Here is a 16,300-nt window from a genome sequence, read left to right on the forward strand (position 1 = left end):
AATTTTCTCTGAGGCAATAAAGTAAACTGGTAAATTAAGATAAATATCTATTGTGGTGGGGTGCTAAGATTGCTTTCTCAATGTCACACACAAAATAAATAATATCAGGAATGCACAATCCTCAGAAGTTAGAGAGTTGAAGGTTTAGTGAAACTGCTATGAAATGATGCTCAGCCACACTGACACGTTTACCCTTGCAGTGGCTGCATGCAAACGGCAAAGTTGAACTTGTCCAAAGCAAAAACACCTTTGAATATGGTGCTGCATACAAATGCACACACACACACTCCAAGCAGCAGCTTAGTTTTGTCTGTTTATTTCATTAACACTTAGAAGAGTCCTCAAAATCAGTGCAACAGAACCAAAGATATTTTTTTAATTCTACACGTTCTTCTTCCTCATCCAAAACTTGCACATACATTACCCACAATGCTACTAGTGGCTAATGTAGCCTTGAGCCATAGAGGTCTGGATTTTTGTCATTTTCAAACTTGTAGTTTTTCAGCCCCAAATGGCACCGACTCAAGTGACATCACTCAAGGCAATTTATCCAATTATCTGAAAACAGTCTTTCATCACAGTGTGACACATTGCAAGTCAGTAAATATCATGGTCATTCAACTAACTCACTGATAAGGTGGAAACGCATGAGCGCGTCATGTGATCAGAGGTGCGTCATCCTGTTGTTTGATGGGTGAGACTCTTTAATTGAACTCTTAGCTGCGCAGTAAATGAAACCTCCTGCCGTGTCTAATGTTACCCAGATCAAAACAATCTGCAACTCCTGAACCCAAATTTAACCATTTCCCATCTCACCTCCAACCTCACCACTGGTGTTTTTATGATTTCACCATGACCACAATGTTCCCTAAGCTTGACCAAAGGATTATAGTAGCTTCACCTTCGCCACACTTGTGCTGCCACGATAAGATATTGAACAAAAAAGCCGTCAGCTGTTGGCAGTGAGGATTTTGCAGACAAGCTCAATAATCAGTAATAATCTTAGCGTCATTGCATGGATTTGCTGATACAAACACAGTCGCAAATGAAGAATATTCAAAGGAGATGAGGCTCCTTTCCTCTGTGAGACGTTCTTATGTCACCCCCCCACTTCTCTCTCTCTCTCCCTGCTGTCTATTCATCTTTCTCTCTTTCGTGGAGTGATGGCTCAATTACCATTCCTCACACTCGGGCTTCAAAAGTGAACAAAATGGAGCGGGTTTTCTTGACCATGTAAAAAGAAGAAAGACTTTTAATTTTCCATTACTCCCCCTCTCTGGCTGTCGGAGTTCACTCAGCTCAGTAGTGAATTGTGACACCTGCAATTTAAGAGGTTTCTGGGCTGGAGCTGAGCTTTGGATCGATTCAGTGAACTCAGTACTTAACGGCAGAGGAGGGTAAAAACTTCTGAATGAATGTATGAGGGAATCAATTAGTCATAAACTCTGCTTCATATAAGGACTGAAATGAACCACGAAATATCACCTGATTTAGATTTTGTATTAAAATGTCTTATCATCTGGCTTCAACAATATGAGATGTTGGAAAGTCATTTATCCCAACCTTTAGAGTCATCTATTTTCCAACCGCACAGCTGCTTCCCTTCATATCTTCATCTCCCTGTTCCTGAAGTCCCATTTCCCTCCCCCCTTAATCCTCTCTTTCCCTAAGTGCTAGCTTCCAGCCTCGAGCCTCAGGGATCCACACGACTTGATTGTGTTTTGATGTTCTTGTGAAACTTACAAGTGCACTCAAGACTCAAGACCCATAACATACATTTTCAACCCAGGAGGAAAAGAGCTGGAGGAGAGAGGAAGAGTGCTTACTATTACCGCTGTCAGTACAGTGTACACACTTGCAGTTGCATATATGCACACAAATCCCTGCGTTACTATACATGTGACGGCAAAAAAACATCTTGTATATTGACTTAGATTCATTCATAAATCCCTGAATCTTTATCTCTTCATGTCCCGAATCAAGTGCCCTGAACTGAAAACATTGTCTTTCAGTAATTCAATATTTTAAACTTTGTGCCAATTGCACATCTGTTTTCCACTTCATGTCCCTGTCTTGGTGTGTATTACCGCATTTTTCTATTTCTCTCTGTTTTACTGATGCTAATTATTGGAATTATCAAGCCAAATAATAATAAAAAAGAGTGGAGGGGATGACAGTCAAGCACAGTTTGTTTACACCCACGCAGCCCTGAGAGGAGGTCTAATCAGGCAACATGAGTGAAAATACCTGTGTGGGTGGGCCATGGGCTGTGTAGGGCCTGTAAACTGTATATTAGCTGTCTAACTTCCAAAAGCAGCTATGCCATCCACATAACAGCAAGCATAAGGAGATCTGCTAACCATAATTATTAATGCTGCTTTAAAGGACCAGTGTGTAGGATTTAGTTGCTTCTAGTGGTGAAGTGGCAGACTGCAACCAACTGAATGCCCCTTGTGTCACCCAACTTTCGATGGTCATAAAAAAAAGGTGAAAGGCGCTCTCTTGAGCCAGCGTTTGGTTTCTCTGTTCTGGGCTACTGTAGAAACATCGTGGACTCTGTGGAAGAGGTCCGCCTTCCTCTTTAGATATAAAGAACCAATTCTAAGGTAATGAAAACATAATTCTTATTTTCAGGTGATAAGAAAAAAACGTGCTACATTTTCAGATTTTTCCATTGATTTCCATCATTTTCCATGTCTGCTAATCGATCTTTCTAAATCCAACAAACTGGACATTTAAATATAAAACCCAACTAATGAACTCATTGGACAAGTTAATAGTAAGTATTAATGATAAATCATCACTTCTATCATTTATAATAACAACACGCTCACCAAAATATGAGCCATTTTTCTCAGCAAACATTGCCTCTAATGGGAAAAGCACAGGCGTTGCTAATGACATCAACAATGGCTCCTTTGCGTTCAAGTGTCTCTGTAAACTGTGACAGTGTGACAGTGAGCCACCATGAACAACTGCAGGACCCTGAAACTGAAGCAGCTAAATGGAACTCGGCCATCATTGATTGGATTATTTACACCTGGGTTTCCTACATGTTAAAATGTCTTCAGTGGAAAAAGGCTGACCACTGAGCAACCATACTGCTAACTGTAAACGTTAACACCGCCTTAAACATTTAACTGATGGTCTGATAATGTCATCATGAGTGTTAATAATATAAGTATTAGTACACAAATGTCTATATATACAGTATGGAGGTTAGTAGTTGCTGTAATCTTTCCTCTGTCCACACAGAGATCCTTTACTGAAGCAATTTCAATATAAAACAAGTGGGGCAAAATCCTTGTTCTGTGTGAAAACGACCTCTAAAGTTCAGCTGAATCTCATATTTGTCTTTAGTAGACTGAGTTACACAAGTCATCTTCCCTTCTTAAGGAAAGTTCCTTTGTGCTACGGTGAATAGTGTTTACTTGGCAAAGGGACAGTAAGACAAAGAGGGAACTTTGTACTAAAAAGAGTCTGTTTGGTTTGTCAAACACACTGCTGAGGCCTCATGTTAGCATTGGTTGAGTTGTTGCACAGACTGTGGATTTTCAACACTGGACAGTTCAAATAAATTGAAATCAAATTGTGAATCATATGAAGCAAAGCAAGAGTGGACTGATCTGTGTGTGAGCATCGTGGCTCCCAATCGCTCCTGTATATTCACACAAGTCCAAAGTGTGTTTTCTCTTTTCTCTGATCTTGTGTAAACACATCCTTGTTTCTAGAAGTGTATACAGTCTATGGAGTATGCTGGGAAAACAGAGAGGTATTGTTTGTGCGTTCATATTTCTCTTTCCTGGGGGTGGATCACATCGATATGACAGGCGGCTGTTGGCCAGAATATCAAAGCTGGACTGAATGAGGCCTATTTTTTTCCTCCCTGAGATCAATAAGTACTATATTTGGGGAATAAGGCTTTGAGAATTCACTTTACTCAACTTATATTTAAGAAATCTGGTAATAGAGCTACTTTAACACTTAAATAAATCTATAAACATCGCAAAAAATTTCAATCAAACCGTAGATAATGAGCGATTGCAAAGGCAAATTGGCTGATTCGTTCATGCCATGCATGTGCACTGTTTCCTTGTTAACAAGCACCAGGAGACTCTAACTGGTCGGGCCAATAAGTAGAACTCATGGCTGAACATTAACTGAACTACAGAGCGTGGATCAGAAATTAATGTTTAATTTTGTCATGTCTCAGAGGGTCTTTTTCTTTCAACTGTTGTGTCTAATTTCATGCTACATACACACACAACAGTAGGGGTACAGCAGCTCTGCAGGAGCAGGACTGGCTGTAAGTGCACACACATGCAGACATGTTTTAAATGTATGTATGTACATGTGGTCAGATGCACGACCACTGATCTGTATGAAGCAAGGGCAACATGAGCTGACCTTTATTGGTGTTTCTTTAGCATTTCAGTGCCATTCTTTGTATCATTTATGAAACTGATACATGAGAAATGTCAACATAATTAATTTATTTTAATCCATGCAAGCAAAAATATATCAGCAAGCTAAGAAGCCTTGAGGGCCACAACATTGGTCCAAGTGTGAAAACATAAACAGTCAGAACAGACGGAAACAGTCTTTTGTGTTGTTGCTGTGTTGCCCCATTCATTATGCACAGCCAGTTTAAATGAATAATGCAAGTGACTAAATCGTTCTACAGAAGTAGTTCAATTATCATCATGAATAATAAATTTATTATTAAAAGGTGCTTGGAGAGTTTAGTCACACAGCGAGGTAGTGTATAATCACTTTGCCAGACTTGTGTGTCAAATGAGCTCCTCTTCAATATGACCTATACCGATCCAAAAAAAACCCCACCAAAATATCTGTTCTCAGGCAGAGTGACACTCTTTCACAGGAGTCGGATGAAGTTTGTGATTTTTACAGAAAATAGCATCGAACTCGGTCAAGGTAAATGATGTATCTGGAGTTCCTTCCAGTCAAAGCTCAAATTTGCTCAGGAACAAATTACTGTGAGGAAACTGAGTCATCAGCATGTCTGAAACAAACTGGAAGCAAAAATCATTTTCACTTGTCAGAAATTTTCTTTCCACTCTTAATCAAATTCTCATATAAAACTTTAACCCTCTTCATACCCTTCGCCCCTTTTTCCTGGCTTTGTTTTGTCCACTTACATTTCCATCGCTCATCAGCTATCAAGGAAATTAGAAGGGATTTAAATTATTAATGGGCTTTATGTCCCAACCGAAGCTTTAATAAATATATGTCAGCGTTCCACATCGGTCATCCATTTTGCATATTGTGCAAGCTTAATGCATTCTGTGTCAGATGTGCACCCATGGAGCCTTTCCCAGCATGCAGTTGGTAAAAGGCAGGAAAAACCTGTGTCAGAACATGGACCCATCAAATTCCAAACACTCTTTGTTTGTTTGTTTGTTTGTTTGTTTCAGCTAAATCCACATTGTCACCACAGCCGTTAGCTCGATTTCTGTGAGAGACTGCCAGAGTGCACCTGCTCAGACCAAGAGGTACAGAGATGGAGTAAAGACACAAAGCTGAGCCAATGTTAGCTGCATTTTTGCATTACTATGTATAATTAGTCAAATTCAATACTTAACTGCTTTTAATGTGACAGTGTAATAGTCACTTTACATTTACATTTCAGGCAATTAGCAGAAAAACCAGAATGATTTATAATAAATGACACATGAAAAGGTCAAAAATAAAGAGTGTAAAAGACAAATACAAGGAGTTTTTCTTTCTTCTTTGTGGAATTTAAGTGAATATGTGTCACAAATGGCACCCAGTGGGTAACGCACTAAATAAATTACAAACAATGTCCAACTGGAAAAATTGAGGGTCTTTCCAACAGTGCTATTTTGATTGAGATTCTCATTCAGACACGGCTCTATGTACAGCATGAGACTTGTTGAAGACAATTTGAAGACAAGTAAGGTTAATCATGTTAACTGAAAGTTAATGAGGTGGAAGATCTAGTGGAGATGAAATAGCTAGCAGGAAGCAGAAAGACACAGCGGGTCAAATGAGGCTCTAACCTTTAATGAAATCGATGAGCCATAAGACAAAGGGTGGCAGGTGAGAAGATGGTAAAATTAGACAACAAATGAACATGCAGGGATGAAGAGAGTATGATGAAAGGGAACAAGACTACGAGTCTACATCAGTGTTAGCTTCTCTGCTGGACAGGACACTGACACAGCAGTGCATTGAACTAATTGCTAATGCTAGCATCACAAAATGTTAGATGCCAGATAAAATGTTAAGCATCTTAGTTTAGCTTGTTAGCATGCTAACATTTGTTAATTAGTATTAAACACACAGTGCGGCTGAGGCTGATGGGAATGTCCTGCAGTTTTGCAGGTATTTGGTCAGAAATCAAAGTGTTTTTTTGAACTGATGATGACCCAAACTTTTTCTCTTTGAGGACCAAAACTGGAACTTAATGGTGGGCCGCAGGCTAAAAAGCAAACGCCTATTGTATTGTACTGTTCAGATGCAAAATGGTACTTGGATCCGAAATTCATTTAATTCACTCTGTCACTCTGCCCACTGTGCTCAGATTATGAAAAATGATGAACAATTAGGGATCCTACATCTGTAAAGTTCACTTTTACCCCACAAAATTAACCAGCCTGATATCCTGATGCAGATGTGACATGAATGTGTAATTCTATGGCAATGCTCCATCAATGTCAACCTCATGCCGGCACCAGAATAAAAGTCAGAGTGTCACCAAAGTCTTTACGATTCATCCTCTGAGGACAATAAATGTCTGTACAAAATGTTCTCGCAATCCATTTCGAGTCGTTGAAATATTTCAGAGCCATGCAGCTAGCATGGTTAGCTTCTGCAAGCTAGAAGACGAGGATTAAGCAGAGTGATAACATGTAGGATGGAAGGAGGGAGAGGCAGACCGAAATGTTACAAAGCTAACTGTTGGAGGGGAGAGAAAACACTCTGCCAGTCCTGAGTTCAATAATAAACGCTTAACAAAATTGTCTGCAAATATTATGTGGCCACAGACAGTAATGTGGAGGTTTGCTTTGTTCTGATTGTGATACGCATTTTTTATGACAAAACAATTGCTGTGTTGGCTGTCTTTGTGGTCAGTGAGAGGGCAGCAGCTTGCTACCACCTCTTTAAAATCTCCCCTGGAGGAGTGATACAAGCATCTCACTGACTCATTATTACCAAACTGGGCTTGAGCTTAATCCTCATCAGGACACTTTGCTTCACATAGAGAGTGAAAAAGAGAACGATTTGGCAGGGGAGCTTTTCATAAGTGTCAAGTTTTTATTGTTTTTCCTGGCACACACTGTATTTGGGCTTGAATAAACAGACTTATGCAGGCTGCTGAGCCATTCTGCGTTTAATCCAAGATTTCTATCAAAAACCACAACTTTAATCTGTTCAGTACAGTTTTATCACAGCATTATTATGTTATGGACTGACACACGAGGGCCTATAGTTCTTTCAAAGAATAGCACGTGCAGACCTGTAAATGCACTTTTCAAGGGCATGAAACCTTTCACATCCCTTAATCACTCAGAGGATTCAACATCCCACTGGGCCTCTTAGACACAGCTTCAATCCAATTCTTAAACCACAAATCTGGGCTTCCCCTCCTGCCACTGAGATCGATGCTCTAACAACAGGTGTTCACAGGTGTTCAGATGTGGTCACGCATCGACGGAAAGCCTTTCTCCGCTTTAGAACAAAGGAAATCAGCTCCGTAGGCAGCAGGAGAGGGAGGGTCGCAGTTTATGTGATGTCCTCTAGATGTTTGATATGTCACCTTCGCTTTACACTGAAGGCGTTGCGCTGAATACTTAAAGCATCCTCTGATTTGAAGGAACACACAGAGGATTTACTGTTGTATACAGTAAAAACCTTTTCCAGAGTTAGTCTCACTTTCAGACTGTGATAAACTCTAATTTGACCAAGAAAGATCATATTTTACCAGTTAATTTGTTTGATTCAGCGCTCATCCTTGCCGGGAATCTAGATTTCACAACTTCAGACTGCCGTCTATCCCTAATAAACAGTTTTATATGATAGAGAGTAAGGTCAAACTCAGCGCATGACTAACCTTGTTTAAGCACTCCTGCTTCAGCTATGTGATATTTCTTTCTGATGATGATGATGACCGAGAGCCCTGTTTTGCATGTCTTAGAAGAGATTTTAATGTATGTGATCTGTATTCTTTAGCGAGCATCCATTCGGTCCCTTTCATTTATTTTCACGGTTATAGCTTTTATCCCTGGGTATCACAAAAACATTAACAAAATGTTAATTGTGACCTTTTTGCTTTTGACTAAAATGAAACTTGTCCCAGAGGGAAAGTAAAGTTTATCAATCATACACGCTTGCAAAAAGGGCAGACCGGGCCTCGAAAGGATACTAAACTTACCATACACATGACTTCATTTTCACATGGCCCATTTTCTGTCAGCTCAGAGCTCGTTCGAGGCTCACTGCTCCATTTAATAGCGCTGAAGTTGTGGCTAATAGCCACAGTAGAGGTAGACTTAATCCACTGGATTGTAATGTTTAAGTTAGGATTCTTCCTGCTGACTTCACAGTTTTGAAGCTGTTGCGCGTTTAGGTAGATAAGACTCAGTTTTAACACACAGCTACGTGAAATTTCAAATCCAGATTTTTCAAGCATATCAGTTATAATGCATTTTCAGAGGAGTGAATCCTAATGGGAGACTGTAACTGTGAGGTACTGCTGTGGCTCAAAATGAAGACCATTTGTCCCTGGTCTGTACAGAACCCCTATAGCTAATTTTCTTCATTTGGACTTGGAGCCACACCTCTAATCTGGGAGGAATTGATGGCCATGTCTGCACACTGACTTCAAACAAGTTCATGAATAGTAAATTACAGAATCACTTAGTTGAAAATTAAATTAGCCTCTCTCAATGCATTATAATTTCTGTACACAAGAAATGATTATTCATGTGATGAACAGGACCAGTCAGTAACAAACTAACCTCCTCTCTCCTATTTGCGCACACATACACACCTTCCAAATGACTGCGCTGTTCTTCCTCTCACTTTCATTCTCACTTTTCCTGTAATCATATCCAAAAATACAATTAGCGTCTCAGCATTCCTCTCTCTGCCTCCCGAATATCTCACTTCCTTGTCCTCCTCCCTTCACCAAGCTCCTCTCCACCTTCCTCTAGCACCACTTCTTCTTCCACTGTCCTCACTCTTCTGCATGACCAGTTCCATGTCAGCTCTTAATTGTGTTTTGATGTTCCTGCAGACCTGCAATTGAGCTCCATTCTCGCCAGCCAAAACAGAACAGACATTTGTCAATGCACAGGCACAGTGAGATTCCTTACTCTCTCTCTCCCACGTTTTCTGCTGCTGTCCTCCATTTTATCTCCCTTTCCTTCCCCTTTTCTGTCCTACTGCTATCCAATCTCTCCATATATGCTTATCCTATCTATCTATCTATCTATCTATCTATCTATCTATCTTAGAAGACTTCAGAGAGTGTGCAATGGAGCAGTAACATCAATGTACCAAGAGACCAAAGACCTCCTTTTCCCTCTGGGGCTTATGTCACATGTAATCACTGTTACTTATAAAACACACACACACACACACACACACACACACACACACACACTGTTAAGTCTGTCCTAACACTCAACTAAGCTCAGCTCGGGAGTAAATATTTGTGCAGTGCAAGCTCTAGACAGAGGAAGGATCCTCACCTCAGCACTGTGCCACCAAATCATGAAATATTCAGGGAGAGAGAGATGGGAGGAAGGGAGAGAATAAGAGAGTGAGAGTGGGAAAAAGAGAGAGAGAGGTCACACATAACAGAATAAGATGGACGGAGGGAAAAAAGTGCGTGGGTAGGTGTCTCGGTGCTACAGCGGAAAGATCTGAAGGAAAGGAATGGGTTGTTTGTGGAGAGGAAGAGACAAGGAAAGAAGAAGCAGAGGTGGTGTTGAGGGAGGCAGAGGGAATGAACAACAAGGCTGAGGTGAGAGAGAGAGGAGAGAGGTTGAAGAGTGTGACAGGATAGAAAGAAGGCAAAGGAGCAGAGAGGGAGAGGAGGGATGAAAACTCTTAATGTGGAGGGCAAATAAAGATGTAGACTGACAGGCAGGCAAAATCAGGAATAATCACGCAATGTGTGGTGTCCAGCAGCAGAGGAGACGTGTGAGAGTAAATGGATTGCAGGAAATGATGCTCTAAAGCTTTTTACGGTCCCAGTCAGTCTGCAGCTGAAGAGTGATAATCCCTATCCAAGACTTAATGAGGGTTTACTCTTTCACAGATCCTCCTGTCCTCTGGTAGGGGCTGTTCTATTCCCTTCCACCCTGCATCGTTGAAGGATCATTACACTCTAACGTTTCTTCTCTCTTCTGATACAGATTGAGTACAGTTAACATTGAGCTAATTATTTTTAGCATGAATCATACTTGAACAACAGTCCCAATACGTCTCTTTACTACGTTTAAATGCTTCGTTTTACCTGTAATTTTATTTCCTGTGTTATGCTCAGTTTTTAGCCATGCTAGCATTGTTATGGCAGTCCAAATCTTGGTGTACCACTTTGGTCTTTGTACATTCACGTTTCTTACATGATGTATCCTAATGACTTCAGTACTTTATCACACTTATCGCTAACACCATTAGCAGGTTTTTGGTTCGGAGTGGAATATCTTTAGGACTCAAATGGTTGTGGACTCTTAAAGGTGGGGTGAGTCATTCTGGAGAAAGACTGTTGGAAATTTCCCCACTGTGGGACTAATAAAGGAATATCTTATCTTATTCGCTGAGTTTAGAATTCAGTTTTTTTGTACAAAGCCCTGACTTTCCAAATGGGAAACAAACAAAGTGGTTCAGATCGAGCCAAACATTATTCCACCTAATCAAGCCAAGGGGAAGGGGAGGGGAGATCAGTGGAGTGAGAGGGATGATAAATCTTGCATGCTGGTGTGTAATCGCAGAGATGGTGATATCAACAATCTTTCACCAGACTGACTCACCCCACCTTTAAGGGGTGAGTATGTAAAGAAATTATTGGACAACGTATGGAAACAAAATCTACACACTGAACAGCAGTTGAGCTGCTGTTCAACTTTGGGGATCTGGATTATGTGTAGGCTTGTGTAGTCTTTGTAAATGATTGGCTTTAAGTTATCATTACACAGGGGAAGCTGCATCTGTGTTTCAGTGTCTGGAGCAACAAAGTGCACTTTTTAATTCAAAGAACAAACAAGTACTGAAGGTTTTCTGGTGGGTGGATTTAAAGTGATAGTCTGTTGTGTGTCAGGACAATAGTTCTTATTTGTCTCTTTATACCAATTGTGTTATCTGTGTAAAAGGCACTTAAATGATTTTTTTGAAGTGGGGTTGAATGAGGTACTTATCATACCATGCGAGGCAGCCAGAGTCACAAGATTGTGAGATCGCACAAGGCAAGAATCCAACTTGCCGGGCTTCAAACTATGCGCTTGTGGCCACCCACAGTGGTCTGGACCAATCAGCTTCCTACAAGGAACTCCTGGCAGCGACAGGCATGGTTTAGCTGTGATGAAAGCATGTGAAGCGACAGTTTGTTAACAGTTAGCCCGTGATAGACGGTGATGGGCAGATGGTTAATTCAATCACCTGCCAAGCATTTACTTACCAAATACTTGCTCTTTTTGAAACAGTTTCCAAGGAGGACTTCCCAGATGGTTCTGTGCAACAAACCATCTGACACATCAGGTCAGTACTTATTCATAGTCAGTGTAGATAGCAGTTGGCACACCCACACTTTGGAGAAGCAGCACAGAACCTAAGCGATGTAGTGCTGTGGATGGGGGCAGCAGCAAAATGTAGTTTAGCCACCTAAAAGACGGCCCATTTAAAATAATCAATATCAGTTTATATCACGTTATATTTAAAATATCTTCCCTGCTTTACTTTGCTCTGCTTCCTACACCGATACTCCTGTTGCTTTTCCAAACTGGTGCCATGCCAAGCACCATAATATGAACGGTTTATCTCTCGGAGACTTGTAAAAACACATTTGAGTAATTAGACAATAAAAATGTATTAACGGTTCCAGCTACAAGTTCATATTCACAAATTAAATGTTTCATGTTAATACAAATACCGTATTCAAGTCCCTGCATGCAGCTATTCTCCACTTTATTGTTTTCTGTTCATTTGCTGTAAGAACAGCCTTTTGAAGTTTTAATGAGCATGGGCAATGAGGAAAATGTATTGTGACACAATTCAAAAGGAAAGCATTGATGAGACAGGACACAAACAATACGATGAAAGGCAAAGAATGTTATTATCAAATGAAAAGATGCTAACAATGTGGTCTCATGTTCATAAGTTACCGTCATGTTTTTCTTCTGTTACAGCTCTTTAACATGACAAATCTAATTTTAGATCTCAATTAAAAAGACAGTGAAGGCCAAAGCCTTGAGAAGTGATGACAATTATGCAAACTGTTTTCAAGGTTCAGCAGAATGTATAATAATAATTCATTAAAGTAATTGGTGGGTTGTCCAACAACGATGCAGCTGCTGCATCATCCCCTTAAACCATCTCCCCCAGTGGCCCCTGATCAGGAATCCACAGACATCATTTTGCTCTTCTAACAATCCATTATCCACAACTAACCATTATGTACTAAAATTACCTTTAGTAGAGCCAAGATCTCTTTTAGCTCAAAGCCAACTGGCCATCTATCAGAACATAAACACCATGTCACGTGTGTGAAGGTGGGGAGAGCAGATTTCCTAAATAAGTTAAATTTACAGCAGAAACAATAGAAAAGCCTAAACCCCTATTAGCAGATGCTATAATGTTAATTTTCTAGGATAATTAACAGTAGTGGGGTTTAAAAACGCAAAAGGTTTCTCCTGAGAGTGATGCTGGTTGATATATCATCGTTAACATCAAAATGGTTTATCTTCTTTGAAGCATAAGCAGGCTGGGCAAATTTCATGGCAATCTGCTGCTTAGCTTTTAAGAAATTGTGTGTGGATGGCTCACATGTTATTGTAAGTGATGCAGTAGCTCATTAGTGTTCAAAATGGGAATGATAAATCCTCTGGGGAGCACAAATGCATTCAGTATGTTTCGCAGAAATATGTTAATAAGGTTTAGCTATTTCTTAAAAGACCATTCCACTAACTTAGCATTTCACTTGCTGAGAGATCCGACTACATGAAATATGGCCAAGGCTCACCCTGCTGACACACCACTGAAGCTTGACGCACTAAAAGGACAGTAATCAAACAATGAAAAGGGACACAAAAGAATAAAATGAAATAAGATGTCTGTTTTCAACTCAGCCAGTCTTCACCTCTTGCTGACAGCAGCAGATATCACAGCCCATACTTATCCCCAGCATCCTGTCCAGCCTATTGCAGCCCCTGTGTGACCCATGCTAATGGTTGCACTGTGCATCTATTGTTGTGCAAAACAACCTCTGTTATTTTCCACTGGGTTAAATCCCCATGTATCAAAGCCTTTGGACCTATGTACCCCATATATGTCAAAAATAGTTGCTAACTTAAGCAGGCTGTAACTTGATATTTAACTGCCTTTGTAGAATATGGAAACCCATCTGATACCAAGTTCATCGGGCATCAGTAGTCAGCAATCTCAAGATAAGGTATCTCTGAGAGGGCATCAGCTAAGAGCCACACCTGTCCCAATGGACGCTTTTAAAAAAAGGATCAAAATCAATGCAGCAGGAACAGAGATCTTGTTGTTTTCATTACACACATTCTTCTACCTTGTCAATACCCACATTACCCATAATACATCTTGCCCTCTGTCCGTGATCTGGGTGTGCTAGTGGAAGCTAATGTAGCCTGAGCTGCTAGCCTCAAGCAGATATGAAGAGTAGGTTACAGAGGTCTTGTCAACGCACTTCTTTCTAACACCACAACCACAAAATTTCTTTCATTTAAAAAGTTGTGTTTTTCAACCACAACCGACTCTGACCCCAGTGACACCACTCGAGAAACTTTACCAGATTTCATGCAGCTCCCTCTGGAGCTACATGTGCAGAAAACATTTTCCAAGAAATCATGAATATCCACTCCAAATTTCATGGAACTGGCCAACTGAATGGAGATAGCGTGCTTTAAACAAATGTGTTGCATGGACAGATGGACAAACCAATGAAACTGCCATCAATCTGCCCCACTGTTCAGAGGGTAAAAGTACAATTATGAAAATATTGAAAGCAGTTGAGAATTATCTAGAATCAACTTCTGTCCCTCGAGTCTGTCAAAGAGCAGGTGGGAAGGTAGAAAATCAGTATAGAAACACTTTCCCACAAAATTAGTTGGTAGAATGGGGTCATTTTCAGTGATCATGTGGTTTTGCACTTTATATTTTAGAAATAATAATACTGTAAGCACAGAATCCCACTTTTTATCTCTGTCATATCCTATCAATTTTAGCAGAGGGTTGAAATGCTGTACTATATGAGGGAATGAAAATTATCTCCAGAAACCTGAAACAGCAATATCAGAACACTTTTATTAGTTAAATATTTGAAGATAGGAGGGGAAAAAAGTTGTAGTTGATTTTTGACTAATATTGCCTGTGCTTTGCAGATGGTGCGCAGATAGTCATAAATGTCTAAAAAAACACTGGTGGTTAGCGTCTGGTGCCACTGTCCATGGTGCTGAAAAGATGTATTATGCTCGATGCCCGCTAAGTTCCCTTTTGAGAATGCTGGACTGAAGGAGGTAACAAAAGATAACGTTTGAAAATTAACATTTGCCATCTACTCAAAAACGATGGAATGAAACACAACCTGGGTTAAAAGTGAATGCAGCCAGAGAAAATCAACCAAGAAGGAAAGAAAAGGCTTGGCCCGTGCCACAGGCCAGCCTTGAGGAGCAACCTGGAAGACATGCTGGTTTGGCTTCTAGGAAAAGGTTCAACTTCACATTAACATTAAAACTGCTGGAGCCCAAGAAAGCCACAAAGTTAAGTTTGAGGTTTCTTGGCAACTCATTGTGTCTGCACAAGGCAAGTAACCTAGACAACTATGTTAGCTGCATATCTGCAACACCATTTGTTTTTTTGTACAAGACCATAATGAACATACAGTACAGCATTTCTTGTCAGCAACCGCATGCTAACATTGTTAAACTCTATCTCCTGTGTAAATGCTGCAATACCAGTATCAATGCAGCCAGCAATTACTTGAGCTGTCACTCATACAGACAATGAGTGGCTGATAAGCAGCGCCTTTATCCTCCAACAGCTGAGCTGTGACTCTGGAGGCCAGAGGGTCATTACACCTTCTCCCTGACTGTGGATCCCAATGGATTTCTATGAACAGTCACCTCCACTATAATGTTACAGATTAAAGCTCTCAGGCCATCAATCTGGAGTGTTTGAAGCACGGATGAAGCTCTTTGTGTGAAGACGAGCCTTAACCAAAAGCTCACAGGCATTGACTGGGTTCCTTTCTAATGAGCAGGTACCCACTGCCGCGACACATCAGCCATAATCTGACATTAATGTGAAATATGGAAATGTACACACAAGCACATTAAAGGATTAAAATGATGATCCGTTACCCCCGTGTTGTTTTTTGTTGCTAAAATGTGTCTTTTCTCTTGTTTGTGTACTGAGTTCTTCAAACAAACTGCAGTTGCCGCCGTTGGAATCATGTGTATTACTTCACATGCATGCAGTGCATTAAACCAGATAACCAGCAAACAAACGGCAACAAGTGACATAAAGTCCACATAATAAACAGAATAATGTTAATGAATTACAAAAAGCCTTCACTTACTAACAACCCAATGAGGTGCCTGCACAAGGACATGTGAATCAAGGTGTGTGTGGACGTGTATTACTCACATTGTGGGGACTGGCTTTCTTTATGGGGACAAAACACAAGTCCCCATAACGTAAATCATTAGATTTTACATTGAAGACTTGGGTTAAGGTTAAGGTATGGGTCTCCAGGAAATGAATGCAGGTCTATGTAATATCCCCAAACGTGACGGAACACAACTGTATGTGTGCATGTGCGTGTGTGTGTGCGCGCACCTTCAACCCACCATGCCCTATATCAACTTATCTATTTGTCTGCTTGCCTTCCTCCCCTGCCACCATAAATAGAAACTGCCCCAGACACATTACTATTCCAACAACATAATGCAATGCAGGTATAACCTACATCACAGCACAGAAGTGATACACGAGTTTAATAACGGCCTCATATTTCCTTCCATCTCCCCGGCGTCCCCCCCGGAATCAATAACATCTGATGGAAAAGACT

The sequence above is a fragment of the Chaetodon auriga genome, chromosome 1 (assembly GCF_051107435.1).
Source record: "Chaetodon auriga isolate fChaAug3 chromosome 1, fChaAug3.hap1, whole genome shotgun sequence".
NCBI lineage: Eukaryota > Metazoa > Chordata > Actinopteri > Chaetodontiformes > Chaetodontidae > Chaetodon > Chaetodon auriga.